General features: G+C 36.1%; 1 pseudogene; it reads right to left on the reverse strand.

The window, feature by feature from the left end:
* Positions 1–19047: 19047 nt before the first annotated feature.
* On the reverse strand, positions 19048–19530 carry LOC112649260 (40S ribosomal protein S24-like; annotated as a pseudogene).
* Positions 19531–19739: the final 209 nt, after the last annotated feature.

Here is a 19739-nt window from a genome sequence, read left to right on the forward strand (position 1 = left end):
ATTATGTAATATATAATCAGCCCCTCTTGTTGTGGGCTGTTATGTTAATGTTAATGTTATAATATATTATAATATATAATATATTGAAGACTTGTCAGTTATATTCAACGTGTAGACCTATTTTGAAGTACTTATTATTCATTGCATTTTTTCCTGAATGTGAGTTACAATTTCCTGTCTCTTTGCATTTCTATAATTTTTTTATTAGGCATTGGAAATAATACATTATAATGATTCTGGATTATATTGTGTTCCGAAGACAGTTTTTTCATTGCTCTCGTAGGCAGTTAAGTTGCAAAGATTCAAACTAAACTCGGTCTCCACCATGGTATGTAGCCCTGATATATTTGTTCATTTCTTACAGTTTCTTGCTGCTACTATTTTTACCCTGGCTTCCTAGGAATTTCACCTGCACCTGCATATATTGATAGTCAGCCAAGGATTTGGACATGGTTTATACTCAGATATTGGGGATCATCATCTGTGTAGGTCACTTACTTATGAGGTTCTCCTGCTAAATATCTCTGCCAGCTTTGAGATCTGTTCTCTGGTCCCTCAAGCCAGTAACACTTTAGTTTTCTGCCAACCTGAGAAGATTGGGGAATTCATTCAGATTAAAAAAAAAAAAAAAAAAAAAAAGAAGAAAAGCAGCAAATTCACAACTTTCCTGGTGTACCTTATACAGCTGTTTTTCTAATACAGATTCTTATATGTACCTTCACTGTTTTCTCAGCAGATGCCCTGGTATCTCACCCACACACACATAGTTTAGCAGCCAACCAGTATTAGGGCAGATTTTATGCTCAGATTTCATATTTCACTCATTTTGCAATTCTTTTGCTTCCAAAATTTCCCCCTTACATTTATTGCTTTTCTAGTTTTCAACTATTTTCTGCTACTCTAATACTGTGAATTTTTGCTGCTATAGCCATGGTGTTAGGGAAAACTCTCAGGAAAGAAAGCCCCAATTTGCAATTCTTCATCCTCCATTGCGGTTTTTCAAAAATAAACTTTCCTCCTTCTGTCTTCTTTTAGACACCTTCCGAAGCTTTAAAATGTTAGAAATATATATATTTTAGATTTCATAATAATTAATTGGACTAGGTTTCACATAACCACTTCACTTTGCTGTCATTAATGAAAGTACTTCAATAAAACAGTATTTCAAAAAGAATATAAAAGGAATTTGTGGGATCAATGTAGCCATTAGGAATTTTGATAGCAAATTGGGCTTTTCTTTTTCACTTATTGGCATCACATAGAGAGAATGACAAGTCTATGCTGAAATTATTTTTCTCACAGTCACAGAAATAGACAACTGTTAAACTATTGGTTAGATTATCTAGGAGAATAATCTCATATAGGTATTAAGGTAGTAATTAATCTCCTACTTTATGAATAAAGGTTTATTGTATGCAATCAATTGAAATATGTTTTGGTGAAGCACATTGTGTATACCAAGAAGTTGTGATTCAGCAGCTTATTACATCATTTAAAAATATTAACTTGATTTAATTTTTTGGTTAAGATTATAAAGAATTTATAAAAACTTTTGGTCTATACATAGAGAAGATTATATACCGATGTAGTATTTTGTAAACTGGGTTAAAAAGATGATTCTCTTAGAAGTTCAGAGTGGTATTTAATATTTTCCTTTTTATTAAAAAATGTGGCTTAATTTAGAAAGCTAATTGAGAAAAGATTTTAATTTTGGAAAACAAATTTCCTTAACTATTTCAGATGTATGTGTGAAAGTGAGGTATTTTTAGGACAGACATTAATTTTAATGAAACACAAACACACACGGGCATCTCTTTATTATTTTTATTTTATTTTATTTTATTTTATTTGTTCACCATGATAAGTGTACTTTTTAATCCCCATCATCTATTTCACTCATCCTGCCACCCACTCCCCCTCTGGTAACCCTCACTTTGTTCTTTATAGTTGAATCTTTTCTTGAGGATGAGTTAAGATGATGGAGTAGTAGGAGGACCTTATGCCTGCCTCATCCTTCGAACATGGTGAGATAATTTTCAAATCATTCTGAAGACCCAGGAATTTGATCTGAGGACTGAGAGAACAAACTGCACAAGAAAAGGGAGAAAAAGGCCATATTATGGAATGTAGGAGGTGTGGTGATGTGATTTGTGGGAAAAAAGAATCATGAGCACTGTGGAGGGGAGGGAGCCTTGATCACAGAGGTAAGAGAGAGGAAGAGAGGGGATTGCATAAGAAAAACACTTCCCCAAAACCACTGAAAGGGAAAACAAGAGGGGCTGATTATCACAAGTTTTTACATGAAGCAAGTTGAGCCTGGTGTGCTCAGGGGTGTTCCTGTGAAGAAGGGGAGCAGAAGCCCAAGAGTGGACAACCTACTCTGAGAATCTCCTAGGTGACACACAGAAAGACAGTCACCCTTCTTGGAGTGCATTTGAAAAAGGCAACATTGCCTCTCAGGGTATAACAGAGCCAGGATGCACAATTGAGCTGCCCCTCTCCTTAGCATATGAACAAAGACACCTGCTGTGGGCAGCTACTGGATATCAGCTGTTCACTATGCTTTACCTTAAAATCCAAGCACCTGTGTGATCATACAACTGCTTTTCTGGGACAAACCAGTACCAGACACATTGCCATGAGACCCTCCCTCATTGGATCAGCATGGGACAACACCACACCAATTCATTAAAATTTAGAGTTTTAAAACAAAGCCATGTGCCTGAGATAAAACACAGGAGCACTGTGCCACCACCACTGGGTGGACAGATGGTGTGGACACAGAGTGATGGTAGGAATCTGACAGTGGCCCAGGACACAAGAGAGGAGACTATTCGTTCTTCTGTGAGGCTCCATTAAATGTGACAGGTGTGAAATTCCCTCTCTGGAGAAGACAACAGGCCAATGCCATTTTCAGCCCTTCAATCAGTATAGAGAGATATCAACAAGAAGCACAGCATACACACTTGAGGCTTGAAGTGATTACACCAAGCCCTGCCCACTGCACTCTGGAGGTGCCTTTTTTAAATTTAAATTCAATTTGCCAAAATATACTACAACAAACACCCAATGCTCAACTCATCAAGTGCACTCCTTTGTTTCTGTCACCCAGTTAACCCATCACCCCACCCTCCTCACCTTATGCAACCTTTGTTCATTTCCCAGAGTTAGGAATCTCTCATGGTTTGTCTTCTTTTAAAAAAAAATTTACATATCTTTTTTTAAATTGGAGTTCAATTTGCCAACATATAGCATAACATCATGGTTTGTCTTCTGCTCTAATTTTTCCCCACTCAGTTTCCCTCCTTTTCCTTAATGCCCCTTCAATATTTCTTATATTCCACATGAGTGAAACCATATGATAACCAATTTGTAGAATTCTCTTACTTCCCTCCCCATAATATCCTCCAGTTCCATCCACGTTGAAGCAAATCATAGGTAACCGTCTTTTCTAATGGCTGAGTAATATTCTATTGAATATATAGACCACATCTTCTTTATCCATTCATCTGGCAAAGGACATCATGGCTCCTCCACAGTTTGGCTATTGTGGACATTGCTGCTATGAACTTGAGGTACAAGTGTCCTGTTGATTCACTACATCAGTATCTTTGGGGTAAATATCCAGTAATGCAATACCTGGGACATAGGATATCTCTGACTTTAATTTATTTTTAGGTATTTATTTATTCATTCATCAGAGACACAGAGAGAGAGAGAGAGAGGCAGAGACATAGGCAGAGGAAGGACAGGCTTTCCGCAGGTAGCCCAATGTGGGACTCAATCCCAGAAACCCTAGATCATGAATAGAGCCAAAGGACGATGCTAAACCACTGAACCAAACATCTGAGCATCCATTTTTAATGTATTGAGGAAACCCACACTGTATTCCCGAATGGCTCCACTAGCTAGCATTCCCACAGACAGTGCAGGCAGGTTCCTCTTTCTTCACATCCTCAAAAACATTTGTTGTTTCCGGTCTTGTTAATTTTAGCCATTCTCACCTGTGTAAAGTGGTATCTCATTGTTATTTTGCTTTGTATTTCCCTGATGCCAAGTATTTTTCAATGTGCTTGTTGGCCATGTGTAGGTCTTCTTTGGAGAAATGCCTGTCCATGTTTTCTGCCCATTTCATGACTGGATTGTTTGTTTCTTGGATGTTGAGTTTGATAAGTTCTTTATAGATCTTGAATACTAGCCCTTTATCTGATATGTCATTTGCAAATATCTTCTCCCATTCTGTAGGTTGTCTTTTAGTCTTATTGACTGTTTCAATTGCATGGATTCTTGTCACATTTAGATCTTTCAACCATTGAAATGTGTTTATGTGGAATATAAGAAATGGTCCAGTTTCATTCTTCTACATGTGGCTGTCCAATTTTCCCAAAACCATTTATTGAAGAGACTGTCTTTTTTCGAGTGGATATTCTTTCCTGCTTTGTTGAGGATGAATTGACCATAGAATTGAAGGTCCATTTCTGGGTTGCCTATTTTGTTCCATTGATCTATGTGTCTGATTTTAGGCCATTACCATAGTGGCATGATCACAACTTCATAATACTGCTTGAAGTAAGACATTGTGATGTCCCTAGCGTTGGTTTTCTTTTTTTAACATTCTTCTGGCTATTCGTGGTCATTTCTGGTTTCATACAAATTTTTGGATTATTTGTTCTATCTCTGGGAAAAAAGTCCATAGTATTTTGGTAGGAATTGCACAGAACTATAATTGCTCTAGGTAACTCAGACATGTTCACAATATTTATTCTTCCAATTTATGAGCCTAGAAAGTTTTTCCATATCTTTTCATCTTCCTTGATGAAAGCTACAGAGCATTCTTTCATAAATGTTCTGTAGTTATTATAGTATAGATCCTTTACCTCTTTGGTTAGGTTTATTCCTAGATATCTTATGGTTTTGGGTGCAATTGAATATGGGACTGATTCTTTAATTTCGCTTTCTTCAGTCTCATTGTTAGTGAATAGAAATGCAACTGATTTCTGTGCATTGCTTTTGTATACTGCCACATTGCTGAATTGCTTTGTGAGTTCAAGCAATCATGAGGTAGAGTCTATTGGGTTTTCTATATGCAGAATCATGTTATCTATGAAGAGGGAGAGTTTGACTTCATCATTGCCAATCTGAATGCCTTCTAATTCTTTTTGTTGTCTGATTGCTGAGTCTAGGACTTCTAGTATTATGTGGAATAGCAGTGGTAAGAGTGGGCATCCCTGTCGTGTTCTTGATCTTAGGAGAAAGGCTCTCAGTTTTTCCCCATTGAGAATGATATTTGTTGTGGGCTTTTCATAGATGGCTTTTAAGATGCTAAGGAATGTTTCCTCTATCTCTATACTTTGAAGAGTTTTGATCAGGAATGGAAGCTGTATTTTGTCAGATGTTTTCTCTGCATCTATTGAGAGGATCATATGATTCTTGTTTTTTCTCTTATTGATGTGATCTATCACGTTGATTGTATTACGAGTGTTGAACCAGCCTTGCATCCAGGGAATAAATCCCATTTGATCGTGGTGAATAATCCTCTTAATGTACTATTGGATCCTATTGGCTAGTATCTTGGTGAGAATTTTTGAATCTATGTCCATGAGGGATATTGGTCTGTAATTCTCCTTTTTTGGTGGGGTCTTTATCTGGTTTTAGGATCAAGATAATGCTGGCCTCATAGAATGAGCTTGGAAGTATTCCCTCCATTTCTATCCTTTGAAACAGCTTTAGTAGAATAGGCATTATTTCTATTTTAAATATCTGGTAGAATTCACCTGGGAAGCCATCTGTCCTGGACTTTTGTTTCTTGGGAGGATTTTGATGACTACTTCTTCAGAGGGTTTTGATGACTGCTTCAATTTCCTCACTGGTTACTGCCCTGTTTAGGTTTTCTATTTCTTCCTGTTTCAGTGTTGGGAATTTTTGGTTTCCAGGAATGTTTCCATTTCCTCTAGATTGCCTAATTTGTTGGCATATAGTTGCTCATAATGTGTTTTTAAAATTGTATTTCCTTGATAATTGGTTTTGATCTCTCCCTTTCACTCATGATTTTTATTAATTTGAGTCTTTTCTCTTTTCATTTTAATAAGGCTGACTATGGATTTATCTATCTTATCAATTCTTTCAAAGACCAGCTACTGGTTTCATTGATCTGTCTCTATTTCATGGAGTTGTGCTCTAATCTTTATTATCTCTCTTCTTCTGCTTGTTTTAGGCTTTATTTGTTGTTCTTTCTCCAGTTCCTTTAAGTGTAACATTAGCTTGTGTATTCGAGATTTTTCCAATTTTTTGAGGAAGGCTTGTATTGAGATTTATTTCCCTCCTAAGACTACCTTTGCTGTATCCCAAAGATTTTAAACAGTTGTACTTCCATTTTTCCATGAATCTTTTTAATTCTTCTCTAATTTTCTGGTCGATCCATTCATCTTTTAGTAGGATGCTCCTTAAGCTCCAAGTGTTTGAATTCCTTCCAAATTTCTTCTTGTGATTGAGTTCTAGATTCAAAGCACTGTGGTCTGAAAATATGCAAAGAATAATCCCAATCTCTTGGTATTGGCTGAGACCTGATTTGTGACTTAGTATGTGGTCTATTCTGAAGAAAGTCCCATGTGCACTTGAGAAGGATGTGTATTTGGTTGCATTGGGATGGAATGCTCTTCATATATCTGAAATCGTTTTGCTCCAGTGTGTCATACAAGGCCCTTGTTTCTTTGGTCATCTTTTGCTTAGTAGCTCTTTCCTTTGCTTAGAGGGTTGTGTTGAAGTCCCCTACTATTAAGGTATTATTACCTATGCGTCCCTTTACTTTTTTAAATAATTGATATATTTGGCTCTTCACACATAAAGAGCATAAGTATTCATAATCGTTATGTCTTCTCATTGGATAGACCCTTTAAGTATGATATAGTGTCACTCTTCATTTCTCAGTGCAGTCCTTGGTTTAAAATCTAATTTATCTGATATGAAGATTGCTACCCCAGCTTTCTATGGAGGACCATTTGCATGGTAAATGGTTCTCCACCTCCATCATTTTCAGTCTGGAGATGTCTTTAAGTTTAAAATGAATCTCTTGTAGACAGCATATAGGTGGATCTTGATTTTTTTTACATAGTCTGCTACTGTCTTTTAATTGAATCACTTATCCAATTCATATTCAGAGTAATTATTGAAAGATATGAATTTAGTGTCATACTATTACCTATACAGTCCCTGTTTCTGAAGATTGTTTCTTTGGGGTCCCTTCTTCACTTACAGAGTTCCCCTTAATATTTCTTGCAGAACCAGTTTTGTGGTCACATATTCTTTCAGTTTCTGTCTATCCTGGAAGCCCTTTATCCCTCCTTCTATTCTGGATGACAGCCTTGATGAATAAAGTATTCTTGACTGCACGTTTTTCTTATTTAATATCCTGAGTATATCATGCCAGCCTTTTCTGAGCTGCCAGGTCTCCGTGGATAGGTGTGCTGTTAATCTGTTATTTCTCCCCCATATAAGTTAGGAATCTCTTGTCTCAAGTTGCTTTTAGGATTTTCTCTTTATCTCTTACATTTGCAAGCTTCACTATTATATATAGTGGTGTTGATCAGTTTTGTTGATTCGGGCAGGGTTTTTAATCTATCTCTTGGATATGAATGCCTGTTTCTTTCCCCAGATTAGAGAAGTTCTCAGCTATTATTTTTTTTCAAATTTACTTTGTGGTCCTCTCTCTCTCAACAACTTCTGGAATCTCAATAAGACTAATATTATTCCTTCTCAAACTATCATTTATTTCCTGAAGGCTCTCCTCGTGGGTTCTTAATTGTTTTTCTTTTTTCCTCAGATTCCTTCTTTTCCATCAACTTGTCTTCTATGTCACTCATTCTCTTGTCTACCTCTTTAATCCTAGCAGTTAGAGCATCCAGTGTAGACTACATCTCTGTTAAAGTATTTTTTATTTTGGCTTGATTAGATCTCAATTCTGCAGTAAGAGAATCTCTGTAGTCCGTTATGCTTTATTCAAGAGACACCAGTATTTTTATAATTTTACTCCTGAATTGTATCTCTGACATGTTACTGAAATACATATCCATTAGATGTGTGGCACAGAGTACTACTTCTGGTTCTTCCTTTTGTGGTGAATTCTTCATTCTAGTCATTTTGTCCAGTGCAGAATGGCTGTATGATTGAGCAGAGTCAAAATATCAACCACAACCTAAGTATAATATATCCTTGGCAATTCCAAAAAAGTCATGGACCACAAAATAAAAGAAAAAAAAAGACTATGAAAGTGAAAAAGAAATCTTTTTAAAATGGTAATTTTTCTTTAAAGGGTGGAGAGGAAATGGTGGGGGAGAGAGAATATAGTCTCACAGAGTGGACCACCAGGGTGATCCTCTTGTTTCTGAATGTATTTTGTTCTGTATCTTAGAAGGTGCTAAATTCCAAAATTTACATAAAGCATCAAATCTTATACAGAGACACAACAGCGACCCCCAAAACAGAAATAAGATAAACGTGGGGGGGGGGGTGGAATGGGAAGCCAAAAAAACTTAAAAACAAAGAGTTGTTGGTTGCAGGTTTAAGCCTCATGATGATTCTGAGACTTGTCTTACTGCTGCTTTGAGAATCTGAAGGAACTGAAGACTAAATTCACATGATTCTACTGTAATGGGCAGAGCATACATTTTGTATTTAAAAGATAATCTTCAACTTGGAATGTGAAGTGTCTTATTTTACATTAGAAACAACAGAAACACTCCAAAATGAATGCTAGTTTGAGAGATTTTTTTTTAAAAACCAAAAACTCGACCGTTTTCTACTTGTCAAGTAATGGTTTCATTAAAGATATTTAATAAATCATTATACACTCTTTCAAACAAACAAACAAACAATAAAAAAAACAAAGAGTTGTTAAAATATTGTAGTTAAAGCCAGGAAAGAGAAAAAATGTAGTAAATTTTTAGCCCAAAAGTCAAACAAATCATAAGGATAAAACCTTGAGTTCTATATACTATTTTCCCTCAGTCCTGGAGCTTTCTAGTGCTGCTTAGTAAACTTTCTGTTCCTCTGTTTTTTCAGCTGTTCTTCTGAGGGAGGGGCCTAGCTGCACTGATCTCAAGTCTCTGTGCCTGGATGGAAATGCTCTTGCCTGGTGGCTGGGCTCCTTATAAAGTTGTTGTCCTGTGAGGACTTTGTTCCCTGGAGGACACACCTCTCCCAGTGAGAGGAGAGAGAAAAAAAAAGAAGAAGAAAAGAAAATGGCCACAGCCAGAGCTCCAGCTCTGGAGCCAAGAGCTTCCCACACACCGAACTGTAGTCTCTCAGTGCACACTGGCTTAGATCATCCTGGGAGCAGATGTGGGGGCATTGATTTGTACAAATTGAAGGGCACCTAGTAGCAGGAGAGTTTTTCCTGTCTTGTGCCATCCCCAGTTCTGCCTGTTCCATAGGGAGTGGAGGATAACCCACTTCTGTCCACTGTCAGGCCCTGAGACTGAAGGGGCTCAGTTGCTGGACTGAGAATCTGGTTGGCCTTTCCCAGATACCCCAAGAGGGTTACTGGATTGCAGCCCTTTACCATGATCCAACCAGGGTTAGCAGTGAGCTTTCTCCCAAGTGCCACTATTCTTATGGTGTCTCTGGGAGTATTGAGACTTCACTGCCCCTCTCCTTTGATTCTGCCCTATTTCCCCACTGAGCACTTTTCAGTCAGGGAAGACTCTTTCAGGCACAGATTTCTAAAGCTCCCAATTGTGTGCTGCACTGCTATCCTGCAAAGCTTTGCCAGGATCCCTCCTTCACTGTTTATCTTCCAATATATCCCCTAGTTCCTCTTCTCCATCCTCCTACCTTTTAAAAAGTGATCACTTTTCTCTCTGTAGTGTTCCAGCTGTTCTCTCTTTACATCTCAGGTTGACTTCATAGGTGTTCAGGATGGTTTGAAAGTTATCTAGGTAAGTTTGGGGGACCAGATGAAATGAGGACCCCTACTCTTCTGCCATCTTGCCTCCTCCTGCAGGTACCTTTTTAAATAGGGCAAATGTGATTGAAAGTCAAAGCAACAGCAGGCCCTTCCCCCAGAAGACCAACACAAACCCTCCACACACACCAGTTATCCTGATCATAGAGTGCTGCAAAGCTTCAGATCTAGTGGAAATAGGACCAGGTACAGGTTTTCCTAACATACAAAAGATAGAAACCTAGATAAAATACTAAGACAGATGAGCTCATCCCAAAAGAAACATCAAGAGGTCATTACCAAGGAGCAAATAAAAATAAATATAAATAATATGCCTGAACCAGATTTTAAAACAACAATTAAAAGGACACTAGCTGGGCTTGAGAAAAGCATAGAAGAAACCAGAGAGAACATTAGCATGGACATGAAAGACCCAAACACAGGTCAGGCCAAATAAAAAGCCTGAAATTAAAATAAAATTCTGCTATAACTGAGATGTAAAACTGACTGGATATGATGAACATAAAAATTAGAATAGGCAGAGGAATGAATAGGTGATATAGAAGATAAAATTATTGAAAATAAACAAGATGAAAAGAAGAGGGAAAGCAAAATATTGCATCACAAGTGTAGGCCTGGAGAAATCAGAAACTCTGTAAAAAGATAATAACATTCATATCTTAGGAGTTTCAGAAAAAGAAGGCAGAGAAAAGGGAGTAGACTATTTATTTGAGCAAAGTGTAGCTGAAAGCATCCCTAACTTGGGGAAAAAAACAGACATCCAAATGCAAAACACACAGAGAACTCTTATCAAAAGCCAGTCAACACCAAGGTATATGATAGTAAAGTTGGCAAAATACAGAGATAAGAAAATAATCCTGAAATTAGCAAAGGAAAAGAAATCCTTAACCCACAAGGGAAGACAAATTAGGTTAGCAGCAGATCTCTTCACAAAATCCTGGCAAACTACAAAGAATAGTATGATATATTCAACATTTCAAATAGGAAAAATATGCAGCCAAGAATATTTTATCCAGGAAGACTGTCATTCAGAATAGAAGGAGAAAGAGTTTCCCAGACAAACAAAAATTAAGACTATGTGGCCATTAAACCTGCCCTCCAAGGAATATTAAAGACAACTCTTTCAGTGGGGAAGAAAGAGCAAAAGCAACAAAGACTAGAAAGAAAAAGAGAAAATCTCTAAAAATGATTTTGCAGGTAATATGATGGCACTAAATTTGTATCTATCAATAATCACTCTGAATGTAAATAGACTAAATGCTCTAATCAAAACACATAGGGTGCCAGAAAGGATTTAAAAAAAAATGACCTATCTGCTGCCTAAAAAAGACTCATTTTACACCTAAAGACACCTGCAGATCAAAAGTGACTGGATGGAGAAACATATATCATGCAAATGATGTCAAAAGAAAGCTAGAAGAGCAATACTTATATCAGAACAACTAAATTTTAAATCAAATACTATAACAAGAGCTGAAGAAAGGCACCATATCATAATATAGGGGCCTATGCAATAATAGATCTAACAATTGCAAATATTCATGCCCTCAATTTGGGAGCACCCAAAGTTATAAAACAATAACAAACAAAAAGGAATTCACTCAACATAATACAATAATAGTAGGGGACTTTAACACCCCATTAACATCAATGGACTGTTCATCTAAGCAGAAAATCAACAAGGAAACAAAGGCTTTGAATGACACATTGGCCCAGATGGATTTCACAGATATATTCACAATATTTCATCCTAAGGCAGCAGAATATACATTCTTTTCAAATGCACATGGGAGATTCTCCAGAATAGATCACATACTTAGTTGCAGATAAGGCCTCAACAAGTACAAAAAGATTGAGATGATACCATGCACATATATTCTTATCACAACACTAGGAAACTGTGGGCGACCAGGGACTAGCTGGAGTAACTAGTCTGGAACCAAACCAGGCCCAGACTTGCATCCCTCATTCACTCAAAAGGCTCGGGAGCCTAAAGGGTGAATAGTTGGTAAACGCTTGAGAAAGGGCTTGATCAGTGGTTCTCAGGGCTCGCTTGTATGTGATCGCCCACATAACACAATAGATACAACTTATTCTGGCCTGGTCATAAATGTAAATAAGGGTCTGTGCTGTCCTTGCTGGTCTGTTTACCATACCTAATATTCCTTTGAAGTATGCACATCTGGAGCAACAAGCTTATCTATTTACCAAGGTCTTCTGGCACCTGTGAGTCTGTCTTGCATGCTGAGAAAGGGGAACTTTGGAGGGTTTCACAAACCTGCTAAAAATAAACACCTTCTTAGCTTTGTTTTGCTCGTGCTATAAAATGTTGTAAACCCTTGAATAAAGCTGGCACTGCTTGGACATCATCCACTGTGTCCTTCCTGTTCCCATCTCTTTACTTTTCTTTTATTTTCCTCATCCCCTTATCCTCGGGACCCTGATCATGTTGCCGCAGCATGCGCAACATGAAACTTGAAGTCAACCACAAGTAAATCTTTGGAAAGACCACAAATACAAGGAGGTTAAAGAACATCCTACTAAGGAATGAATATGTCAATCAGAATATTAAAGAAGAAATTAAAAATACATGGAAGCAAATGAAAATGAAAACACAACAGTCCAGAACTTTTGGGATGCAACAAAGGTGGTCCTAAGAGGGAAGTATATTACCATGCAGGTCTACCTCATGAAACAAAAAAGTCTTAAATATACAACCTAACCTTACAACTAAAGGCACTAGAACAAGAATAGCAAATAGTATAAAGCCAGCAGAAAAAATAATACAGATTAGAACAGAAATAAATGATAAGAAACAAACAAAACCAGTAGAACAGATCAATTAAAATAAGAGTTGATCTTTTAAAGAATTAATAAAATTGATAAACTACCAGCCAAACTCATCAGACAGAAAAAAGACCTAAATAAATAAAATCACAAGTGAGAGAGGAAAAATCACAACAAATATTGCAGAAATACAAACAATTACAGGAGAATGTTATGAAAATTATAGGCTGACCAGTTGAGCTATTTGGAAGAAATGGACAAATTCCTAGAAACATACAAACTACCAAAACTGAAACAGGAAGAAATAGAAAATTTGAACAGACCCATAAACAACAAAGAAATTGAATCAGTAATTAAAAACCTCCCAACAAACAAAAATCTAGGACAAGGTGGTTTCCCAGGGGAATTCTACAAGAAGGCATCTAAAGAAGAATTAATATCTATTCTTCTCAAACTATTCCAAAAACTAGAAATGGAAGGAATACTTCCAAACTCATTCTAGAAGACCAGCATTACCTTGATTCCAAAACTAGACAAGCACCCACTAAAAAGTAGATTTACAGGCCAATATCCCAGATGCACATGATGGATGCAAAATTCTCAACAAGATACTAGCAAATCAAATCCAACAGTACATTAAAAGAAGCATTCACCATGATCAAATGGGATTCATTCCTGGTCTGAAGGGGTTGTTCAATATTTGCAAACCTAACAATATGACACACCAAATTAATATCAGAAAGGATACAAACCATATTATCCTAACAATAGATGTATAAAAAGCATTTAACAAAATATGGTATCCATTCATGATAAAAATCCTCAACAAAGTAATGAGAGAGTGAACATATCTCAACATCATAAAGGTCATATATGAAACATCCACAGCTAATATCTTCAATGGGGAAGAGCCAACAATTTTTCCTCCACAATCAGGAATAAGACAGGCATGTCCACTCTCACCGCTATTTACTTAACATAGTATTGGAAGTCCTAGCCTCAGCAATCAGACAACAAAAAGAAATAACAAGCATCAAAATAGGCAAATGAGAAGTCAAACATACCCTATTTGCAGATGACATTATACTCTATAGAGAAAACTCAAAAGACTCCACCAAAAATTTGCTAGAACTGATCAACAAATTTAGAAAAATCACAGGGTATAAAATCAACATGCAGAAATCTGTTGCATTTCTATACACCAATAATGAAGCAGCAGGAAATCAAGGAACCAATCCCATTTACAATTACACCAAAAACCATAAGACACCTAGGAATAAACCTAACCAAAGAGGTAAAGCTCTGCAACATGAAAACAATAGAACACTGAAGACAGAAATGGAAGATGACACAAAGAAATGGAAAAATATTCGTGTTCATGGATTTGGAAGAAAAATTATTGTTAAAATGACTACCCAAAGCTATCTGCAGATTTAACGCACTCCCTATCAAAATACCAACAACATTTTTCGTAGAACTACAACAAACAATCCTAAAATTTGTATGGAACCACAAGACACCGGATAGCCGAAACAATCCTGAAAAAGAAAAAGTAAAGCAAGGAGGAACCCAATTTTGGACATCAAGCTATATTACAAAGCTGTAGTAATCAAGGCAGTATGGTACTGGCACAAAAACAGACACTGATCAACAGAACTGAATAGAACACCCATAAATGGACCCACAACTATATGGTCAACTAATATTTGACAAAGAAGGAAAGAATATTGAATGGAAAAAAATACAGTCTCTTCAACAAACAGTGTTGGGGAAACTAGATAGCAACATGGTACCACTTTCTTACACTACACAAAAAAATAAATTCAAAGTGGAGGAAAGACCTCAATGTGAAACCATTAAAATCCTAGAGGAGAACACAGGCAGTAACTCTTTGACCTCAGCCACAGTAGCTTCTTATCAGACACATCGCCAGAGGCAAAGGAAACAATAGCAAAAATGAACTCTGGGGCTTCATCAAGATAAAAAACTTTTGCACAGTGAAGGAAACAACAAAAACTAAACAACAACAAAAATTAAAAGGCAGCCTAGAGAATGGGAGAAGATACTTGCAAATGACATTTCTGATTTAGGGTTAGTATCCAATATCTGCAAAGAACTTATTGAACTTGATACACAAAAACCAAATAATCCAGTTAAGAAAAGACAGAGGGCACGAATAGACATTTTTCCAAAGAAGACACCCAGATGACCAACAGACATATGAAAAGATGCTCAACATCACTCATCATCAGAGAAATACAAATCAAAACCACAGTGAGATACCGCCTCACACCTGTCAGAATGGTGTGATACAACCTCATACTTGTCAGAATGGCTAAAATTAACAACACAGGGAACAACCATTGTTGGCAAGGATGTGGAAAAAGGCGAATCCACTTACACTGTTAGTGAGAATGCAAACTGCTGCAACCAATCTGGAAAACAGTATGGATGGTACTCAAAAATTTGAAAACAGAACTACCTTATGATCCAGCTATTGTACTACTAAGTATTTACCCAAAGGATTCAAAAATAGAGATTTGAAGTGGTACATGCACCCTGATGTTTACAGCAGCATTATCAACAAGGCCAAATTATGAAAAGAATCCAAATGTCCATCAACTGGTGAATGGATAAAGAAGTTGTATACACAATAGAAGATAAGCCTTCAAAAAGAATGAAATCTTGCCATTTGCAACAATATGGATGGAGGTAGAGTGTATTATGCTAAGCAAAATAAGTCAGAGAAAGACAAATACCGTAAGATGCCACTCATATGCGGAATTTAAGAAACAAAACAGATCAACATACGGGAAGAAAAAAAGAGAGGGAAGCATCCTATAAGAGATTCTTAACTATAGAGAACAAACTAAGAGTTGATGGAGGAGTAGTATGGGGGAAGTGGACTAAATGTGTGACGGATATTAAGAAGGGCACTTATAGTATTGAGCACTGGGTGTTATTTATAAGCGATGAATTACTAAATTCTATTCCTGAAACCAATATTACACTATATGTTAACTAACTAGAATTGAAACAAAAATCTGAAAAAAAGGGCAGCCTGGGTGGCTCAGAGGTTTGACGCCAACTTTAGCCCAGGGCATGATCCTGGAGACCCGGGATCGGGTCCCATGTCGGGCTGTCTGCATGGAGCCTGCTTCTCCCTCTGCCTGTGTCTCTGCCTTTCTCTCTCTCTCGTCTCTCATGAATAAATAAATAAAATCTTTAAAAAAAAACTTGAAAAAATAAAAATAAGTAATAATACTAAGATAATTCAGAATATGGAAAAGTAGGTAAATATTATTTTTGGAAAAGTGGGTGAATATTTTAATATACTAATAGCATAGCATATTGTTTTATATGCTAGATTATAAAAATTTTATTTGTGAGGTCCTAGGAATCAACAATCCTCTCTGTAAGAAGGCTGAAAGAAAAAAATTAAAGAAAATTTTATACTGTGTAATTTCTTATATTGTATTCTTTGAGTTGATTTTTATGCCAATTTTTAAATTGGATTATTAGGTTTTTGAGTGTAGAATTGTTTGCGTTCTTTATATATTTTAGATACTAACCCTTTACCACATATGTCATTTGCAAATATTTTGTCCCATCCAGTAAGTTGCATTTTAGTTTTTTGTTTATTGTTTCCTTGACTGTGTAGAAACTTTATATTTTGATGTAGTCCTGATACTTTATTTTTGCTTTTGTCTCCTGTGCTTCAGGAGTCATATCTCTAGTAAGAAGTTGCTACAGTCAATGTCAAAGTGGTTATTGCCTGTGTTATCCTAATGGATTTTCATTGTTTCCTATCTCACATTTAGGTCTTTAACCCAGTTTGAGTTTATTTTTGTATATGATGTTAAGAAAGTGGTCCAGTTTCACTCTTTTGTATATTGCTGTTTAGTTTTCCCAAGACCATTTATTGAAGAGACTGTCTTTTTTCCATTGTATATCCATTTCTCCTTTTTTGAAAATTAATTGACCATATAATTGTGGGTTTATTTCTGAGTTTTCTATTGTATGCTATTGATGCATTTGCCTATTTTTATTCCAGTAATATATTGCTTTAATTACTACCACTTTGTAATATAGCTTGAAGTCAGGAATTGTTATACTTCCACAATTTTTCTTTTTTCTTTTTCAAGATGGCTTTGGATATCCAGGGTCTTTTGTGGTTCCATACAAATTATAGGATTATTTGTTATAGTTCTAAGAAAAATGCTGTTGGTATTTTGATAAGGAGTGCATTAAATCTGCAGATAGCTTTGGGTAGTAGACTAATTTTAACAATAATTTTTCTTCCAAATCCATGAACATGGAATGTTTTTCCATTTCTTTGTATTGCCTTGAATTTTTTCATCAGTGTTTTATAGTTTTCAGAGTATAGGTCTTTCACCTTTTTGGTTAAGTTTATTCTTAGATATTTTATTGTTTTTGGTGTAGTTGTAAATTTTATTACTTTCTTAAATTCTCTTTCTGTGGCTTCATTACTAGTGTATAAGAATGCAACAGATTATTGTACATTGATTTTGTATCTTGTGATTTAACTGAATTCATTTATCAGTTCTAAAATTGTTTTACGACAAATACCCACCATTTGTTTTGACGTGGATGGAACTGGAGGGTATTATGCTGAGTGAAATAAGTCAATCGGAGAAGGACAAACAGTATATGGTCTCATTCATTTGGGGAATATAAAAAATAGTGAAAGGGAATAAAGGGGAAAGGAGAAAAAATGATTGGGAAATATCAGAAAGGGAGACAGAACATGAAAGATTCCTAACTCTGAGAAACGAACCAGGGGTGGTGGAAGGGGAGGTGAGTGGGGGGTGGGGGTGACTGGGTGACGGGCACTGAGGTGGGCAATTGATGGGATGAGCCCTGGGTGTTATTCTGTATGTTGGCAAATTGAACACCAATAAAAAATAAATTTGTGAAAAAAAATAAAATTGTTTTAGGTGGAGTATTTAAGTTTTTCTATATCTAGTACTATGTCCTTTGCAAATATTGAGAACTTTATTTCTTCATTACCAATGTTCATGCCTTTTATTTCTTTCTGTTATCTGATGACTCTGGCTAAGATGTCCAGTACTCTGTTGAATAAAAGCAGTGAGAGTGAACATCCTTGTCATGTTCCTAAACTTAGACGGAAAGCTCTGTTTTTCACCATCAAGTATGAAGTTGACTGTAGGTTTTTCATATAAGGCTGTTATCTTGTTGAGGTATATTCCCTCTGGACTTATTTTGTTGAGGGTTTTTATCATGAATGGATGTACTTTGTCAAATGATTGTACTTTGTCAAATGATTTTTCTGCATCTATTGAAATGATCATATGGTTTTTATCCTTTCTCTTATTGATGTGATGCATCACATTGATTTCTTTGCAAATATTGAAGCACCCTTGCATCCTGGGAACTATTCCCACTTAATCAAGGTCTATGATTTCCTTAATGTATCATTGGATTTGCTTTGCCAATATTTTGTTGAGGAAACACAGACATAGACACACAGAGTATGTCTTGAAGTTCAACATGACTTCCTTTCAAAAAAAATCATTGATCCCACTAGTTTTTAAGAGTACCATAGAATAAATAAGCAGATGCCACCTCTACAGGTGGGTAGCAAATCAAAATATGATTCTTTACCTATTCAGAAACATAATGTTGAGCACGTTTTTATGAAGAATTTATCCCTCCTCACTATTGAAATTTAAGTGAAAATTACAAATAGACCAATAATGAAAAAGCACAGAGTTGAATGCCTTGACTAATAATAAAAAAAGACAGCTGGTATAGCAAAATCAACTTTATGTAAGGACAGGAATTGCCATTTGTGACTGGATTATGGGTAGTCAAAAAATAAAACATTTTGTTTCCCTTCATTCTAGTGTTTCCTCAGGACTTTTGCAAAAAAGAGCTTTACCTTTTGTGTTCTCTTCCTTTTTCAGATTTTCTTCTCCACACAGCCAAAGAATTTTGATAATGAAGCCAAGTATGGTAAAGTTAAAAGGAAAAAAAAGAAATAGCTAGTGTTTTGAAATAGAAAAATAGTCTATATTCTGTTTTGTTTTTTTAATAAATCTCAGTAAATACCTTCCAAAGATATCCTGCAGTTTAATAAAAAAAAACTATGTATTATTTTTGTCTAATATGTTTTCCTCATTATTCTGTATTGTAATGCAGCCACGTTTGTTGCATGTATAAGTAATATGTTCATTGTCATTGCTGTATAGTATTCCTTTTTATGACTTTCTCAGAATTTATTTATTTTTTAATGTTCTTAGTTTATTAATCCTCTCATGAAAAATCTGCACAATCACCACAGATAAAGCCACTGCAGAATCTTTACTCCTTCTGTTGTCCAATCTCCAGCTCACTTCTTTTTGCTAGCACCAACGCTGGCTTTTGCAGTCCACCGGACTTTCTTCATTCTGTTTTTGCATTCTTTGAAGTTTTCTTGAAGTCTTTTTCTTTTCATACAGGCCATGTCTTGCAAGTCTATGTTTGGGTTCATTTTTCTTTGCATAATCCAAGGAATCATAAATCATGCCAAAGCTAGTTGTCTTGCCACCACCAAAATGGGTTCTGAATCCAAATACAAATATGACATCTGGTGTGGTCTTGTACATTTTGGCTAGTTTTCCCTGAATTTCTGTCTTAGGTACTGTTGCTTTCCCGGGGTGAAGAACATCAATGACTATCTGTTTCCGCTGAAGCAGTCGGTTGGTCATGAACTTCCTGGTCCGGATAGGTACTGTGTCATTCATGATGGAGGCTGAGCTTCAAGCAGCAGGGGAGGATCAGAATTTATTAATGTTACTGTTGATGGGTATTTTACATGCACCAGTTTTGTCTTTTATGAATGGTGTTGTTATGAACATTCTTAAACATTTCTCTTAGTGAACATACATACCAATCTCTCAGGTATAAAATCAAGAGTGAAATTGATGAGCCATAGTATAATCTCATGCTTGTCTTTAGTAGGTATTGCCTT

This window comes from Canis lupus, chromosome X, assembly GCF_003254725.2.
Source record: "Canis lupus dingo isolate Sandy chromosome X, ASM325472v2, whole genome shotgun sequence".
Classification (NCBI taxonomy): Eukaryota; Metazoa; Chordata; class Mammalia; order Carnivora; family Canidae; genus Canis; species Canis lupus.